This window comes from Fukomys damarensis, unplaced genomic scaffold (genome assembly GCF_012274545.1).
Source record: "Fukomys damarensis isolate Sample0158 unplaced genomic scaffold, DMR_v1.0_HiC HiC_scaffold_9, whole genome shotgun sequence".
Lineage (NCBI taxonomy): Eukaryota > Metazoa > Chordata > Mammalia > Rodentia > Bathyergidae > Fukomys > Fukomys damarensis.
This window is the reverse complement of record NW_022900921.1, coordinates 26,116,169-26,122,400: the sequence shown is the minus strand read 5'-3', so window position 1 is coordinate 26,122,400 and position 6,232 is coordinate 26,116,169.

The window sequence follows — 6,232 nt, the reverse complement described above, 5'->3', positions numbered from 1 at the left end:
GAGCCTTCCACATTCCTCAGGTGGACAGTGGCACGCCTGAGACCCAGAGTTCCCATCCAGGACAGAGAGTGACAGAGCAGGGACTCCAACCCAGGTGTTTGAGATTCCAAAGCCCATGGTACTTCATGGCTCTTCTCTACTCTTAAATAATTATCCCTTATGTTGCACACTACTTTATAGTTTACAAAGCATTTAAACATGCATTATCTTATTCATTCTTCACAATAACTCAGGCAGACAGGAAGTACAGGTATAATTAGCTCCACTTCACAGATGAGGTAATGGAGCCCTGGGAGGAGGAAGTAACTTGTTGAAGTTCTTGTAATAACAATAACAACTCACATATATATAGTGTTTTGTAGCTCATAAAATGCTTTCCAGTTTGGGGCATTACAATAGCTCTTATAGGTAAGTAGAGCTGGTGTTATTATTTTTATTTTTATTATCGCTATTAGTATTTCCATGTTATAGATGAGTAAACTAAGATTTGGAGAAGTAAAGAAAGCCCATGAGCAATGAGCAGTGGGACTGGAGACACAGAGCTAGGTACAGTAGCTGTGTTATCTCACTGAATCTTTCTAATAGCCCGCAGCAAAATAATTGCAAAGACTTTTCACTCAGTCAGTCATTTATTCAATAGATTTGGTCCCATGCTACGCATGGGCAATATAGCAATGAACAAACTAAAATGCTTGTTTTCACTAAGCATACATGTTTTCCTGGTATGAGTGGAATAAATAAGTAATACACAGTCATGTGCTGCAAAATAATGTTTGGTCACTGATGAACCTCGTATGCACAGGCGGTCCCAGAGGGTTGTGCAGTGGCACTCTTACTGTCTTAGTTTGTGTAAATACACTCTACAATGTTGGCACAATGGTGAAATTGCTACAAACAGGGCTAGGGTGTAGCTCAATGGTAAAGCACTCGCTTGGCACACAGGAGCCTTGGATTGATCCTCAACAATGCCAAACAAATTGGCTTTACAATGCATTTCTTAGAATATATCCCTGTCATTAAGTAGCACGTGACAATGTGCTATACCAGATGGATGGTACCAAATTAAAAAAAAAAAAAGAAGTAGAGTAAAGCAACAGAGAGGTGGGTGGCATTGGTTTAAATAGAATGGCCAGGGAAGATATGATGAGCAGGGACCTGAATAAAGTGAGCAGAAAGGGCCTTAGTTTGGGTTTTGTTTTGGTTTGGTTTTTTGAGTCAGGGTCTCACTATGTAGTTGAAACTGACCTGGAACTCACTATGTAGCCCAGGCTGGTCTTGAACTCACAGTGATTCTCCTGCCTCAGCCTCCCAAAGTGCTCAGATTATAGGTGTGTGCCACCACACCCAGCTTAGTTTGGGTTTTGTTTTGGTTTGGTTTTTTGAGTCAGGGTCTCACTATGTAGTTGAAACTGACCTGGAACTCACTATGTAGCCCAGGCTGGTCTTGAACTCACAGTGATTCTCCTGCCTCAGCCTCCCAAAGTGCTCAGATTATAGGTGTGTGCCACCACACCCAGCTTAGTTTGGGTTTTGAAGACAGAATAAGAGCTGATAATGTTTTAGTGAGAAGCACTAGAGAAACACTAGTAAAATAAAATCCCAGTGAGAGAAGCTATCATATTCTGAGAGGTTTTTGTTTGTTTGTTTGTTTTTTCTGGTACCGGGGATCAAACTCAGGACCTTGCACTCTCCAGGCAGGCACAGCCCCACTGAGCTACATCCCCAGCTCTTTCTGAGAGTTTAAACTGTGACTGGGATTTTAAATTGTTGCTTCATGAAATCCTTGCAACCATGGAAAATGGATGTTGGGGGAAATTGAGGCTGTAAGGTCAGTGGTCATTTCTTTATCTTGTAGCTAATAAACTGCAGATCTTTGGCTTGAACCTATGCCTACCTGTCCCCAAGCTCCTGCTCTGACCACTCCAGACTTTCTGAGCCAAGGTTTGGAAGGACTTTGGTTACAGGCAGTATAGAGGGAGGGATGGGGAGTGTGATGGAAAAAGAAGCCAGTTTGTGGGGAGGATCAGAACCTTAAGGACCCTGAAGGCTGTGATCTTCTGCAAGGAGATAGAAGCTTGGACCTAGGAGGTTCCTGGAGTAGCTAAAGTAATAGGGACCCCATTTCTGAAATAGGGAGGTTAAGAGCAGGGAAGTTTCTTTGGTAATTCACTACCTAAGGAAATCTGATCTAATTAAGAGTTTTGAAACTGGGATCCATGGACCACTTTGGGGCTGGGGAGAGAGGATGCCTGTGAAGCTAACTGGGAAAACAACACATCTCTTTTTAAACTGAATTTTTCATTTCATCATGGATACTGGCAACAACCCATCACAGAATAGCAGTAGCAAGAGATTCTGTCACCAGTATTTGCCATGTGTTTTCCTACCCCACTACATTTGTTACAGATATCTTGAAATATATATAGTTCCTACTCTTCATCGCTTCAAAAGTATTGTAGTCAGCACACACCTGCAATTCCAGCACTCTGGGAAGCTGAGGCAGGAGGAGCACAAGCTCAAGCCTCGCCTGTGTAACAGAGCAACTTAGGGAAATCCTGTTTTAAATTTTAAAAATTTTAAAAGGAGGGCTGGGAAAAATAAAAATAAAAATGAGCTGGGGGAAGGAGGGGATTTAGCTCAGTGGTGCCACCGCCTGCCTTGCAAGTGCAAGGTCCTGAGTTCATCCTGGGGAACCACAAAAAAGCGGGAGAGGGCTGGGGATATAGCTCAGGGTGAAGGCCCAGGTTCCACCCGTAGTGTAAGGGAGAAGTATGGAGGTCACTGGCTCTGCGCCAGACATTGTTGACTGGAGGATTAACAATGAAGCAATTGTATGATCTATTGCAATATTTTGCTAACTGTATTTAAATGTAATTGATTGTCTTTGTTATTTAATTTTATCCCATCTAAAAATATTATTCAGAGAAGAGATCTACAATCTTCAGCAGGCTGCCAAAGAGGCTCAACTTTACCACAGTGGTTTTCAATGCAGGAATGGGACTTTTTCTTTTTGTTTTGTGAGCTCTGCTTTGGTTAGCTGAGTGGCAGTCCTGACTTTAGCTTGACTCTCCTTACAGGCCAGGGTTTTGTCTTAGGGAACTTTTTGCCCGGGAAATGATATTTTAATTAGATTTAATCTAAGCTCTAATTCTAATCTAATTAGAATTCTAGATCTAAATTCTAGATCTAAAAATTAGAAATTCTAATTAGATTAGAATTAGATTAGAATTTCTAATTCTAGATCTAAAATTAGATTAGAATCTACTGTTCAGATGTTTAAAAACCAAGATTTGTTGTTGTTGTTGTTGTTTTACAAATATTGGATTTCTAGCTTCTCTTGTGAAATCCGATCTGGTCTCCTGGTACTGCCTCTCACCTTCCACAGTGCAAAGACTGAATGAAGTAGGGGAACCCCAGAGAGACGGAGTCTCCGGTCCAGCTTGCTAGAGTTCCTGAATACCCCATATCAGGTGTACATCCCCAATGTCTAAGTCACTTGAGTTTGTGATTCTCAGATAGAGGTACAGCCTGAGGTTAGGGGATATAGGTGATTACGTCTAAAGTCACACTCTCCAACTCCTGGGACAAACTTAATAGCAAGCGATGATTTCCTTTAGTAGAAGCTCTGACAAAACCCATCTGACCAGTCAAAACACAAGGAAATCAGGACACAGATTGCTTTGGTTTCCCTGTGTCTTCCATTTGCTCCTTGCTTCACTGCATTCCTTATTTGGGAAACTACCAGTGGCTTTTTATCATGGGGTTCTGGAGAATCAGCCTAGTACCTGGTCCCTGCCCTCCCACCTTGGACTTTCATTCTACTTTTGGCAAGATGTCTCATTTTACTCCCCAAATCTTTTCACTTTTGTACCCTCTCTTTGAATGGCTCCTCGTGTGCCCTCTCCATATCATTCAGGACAAACATCACCACCATGAGGGGGAATTCTATACTTGTGCCCTTTTCCCTACCTGTGCATGTTCTTTTACTACTTTGCTCTCTTCTACTCAAAGCTCTTACCTTCATCCAAAAATCATGTGCATAGCTTACTGGTTGACTCCCTGCTGTAATGCGAAATTCACCCGGGCAAGGACCTGCATGCCAAGGCACAGCTGATCAATGACCAGTCTTCCATAAATACTGTTGGACAAATAGTTAATGAATGGTTAATGAATGAAGCAGTCCTGTCACTCTCATCCTACACCTCCCTCCTGTCTCTCCTTCTTCCAAGGTCAGGCTCACAGGCTGGGTGGCGAGAATGAATCTGGTAAATGACTAGGCAAATTTTTTTTTCCCCCACATATTTACCTTTCATTGAATTTGTTCATGTTACACAGTTCTTGCCCTGCCAAATCATGCCTGAAAATCCAAAGAAAGCAACAGTCCAATGGGCAGCCTTATCTACCCTCCAAATAGCATTTTAAACCTCGAGGGTTGGGCACCTTGATATTTTCACAATCTTTTTACAGATTGTAACAAGAGTTGCAATTTAAACCTGCTGCAGGTCTTCAGATTTCCAGTAGAGTATGTTGTTGAATAAAACTTCCTTATATTTATCTCACTTCATTTCTGAAAGCATAACTCCCAACAAAATTTTGCAGGGGGAAAAAAATGCCGACTTTTCAAGGAAAATACGTGAGTCAAGGTCCAAGAATTACTTGTTAAGGCTTCTGGTTTCTAAAAGAAGTCTTCAGCTTAACCAAGAGTCTCTTATTTCTCATTTAATCACCCAACCTCCTCACCCAACCTCCATGCTGGCTTGGATACTCACCCAAATACATAGGAAGGCAGGCATCCTACCTGCGTCTTGAATAGAGCCAGTGTGATTGCCAAGCCTGGCAGGTCCACAGCCCTCCCCACAGTCTGACCCTTCATTGACACCATCATGTCCTGGCAATTTTTAAAGCTTGTTCTTTTAAAAAACCCTTTGTGAAAATATTCTTCCAGAATAATGTTATGCCTTCTGCCCTTGGGACTGTCACTTAACTTTTCTGATCATGTGTCCTCATGCAAGTTGCAGAGATGAATACTACAGGACCTGTGTGTGAGGATGGATTGGAACACGGCTATGAACTTCCCCATCAGCACCTGGACACATAGTAGGTGCTTGACTAAGTCAACTGAGTGTTATCATTCTGCCCCTCACCCTGCCCCCACCAACGTTCCCCTTTAAAGTGGAGCTGGAAGAAAGCACGTCAATCACCAGATAATTTATGCAGCATGATATGCCTTTATTATTCCATGCCGAGTGGGGCTCCTACTGTCCAATGAAGGTCAAAAGGAGGCATGGCTTTTATCTCTCCAGAAACTCTGCAAACACAGGAGGGGGGGCGCACTCACAGAAGCTTCCTCCTGAAAACAAACAGATCCTCTCCCCTGCGCTGAATAGCTTTCCTCAATCAAAGCTGTAAAAGTCTAGGAGCAGCAGGACTCTGCCCTGAGACTGGAGGGAGCTAATAAAGCACTGAATGGAGAGACTGACCCCGAACTGGCAGAGGGGTCCCCGCTGGGCCTGGGGCCTGTGCCTGCTGCCTCGTGGAGAATCCAAAGGTCACGTGTCATTAGTCAGTGTCTTACAGAAACCCTTTCAAAATTATTGATAAAGGGGAAGGAGGCCCTTTCTGTTTCGAATCCTGAAACAGTTTTCCTCTTCTTTCTCTTTTTCCCCCTCCCTGTAGCAAGAACAACACCACTGCATCTTTTTCTAGTTTTCTTTCAGAGACAAAAAAGAACTGGTTTGAAATGAGGAGTTTCATGCTTTGAGAAAAATAAGTTGGGACTAGATGCTTTTATTTTTAATGCTGCTTCTCCATGATACTCTGGCTCTGAGAAGTCACTGGATTTGGGTTCCCATGAAAATGTGTTGTTTCTTCCTAGGCCTAAAGTCCTTCCGTACTATTCAATCTTCTCCCAAGGCTTGACCCTCCACCCTTACCAGTTTGGTCAAAGGCCTGGGCCTCCGTAAGGGTAGTAGGAGGGTGTACACTGTGCTTGATCGTTTCTGAACCTCCAGCAATTGCCTCTCTCCCGTGACTCAGTTTCCTCATTCATGTATTAAAGGCAGTGTCCTGGGCCAGGGAAGTGACCTGAACGATTTCATCAGGGCCTAAGGAGCACTTTACAGGGATCATCAGCCCCTCTAAATGGGGAGAATGATGACAATCTTATTTCCTTTATTATTTACTTAGCCCCAACGGTTTACAGCTCAGCCAACTTGTGGTTGAGTTCGTGTTA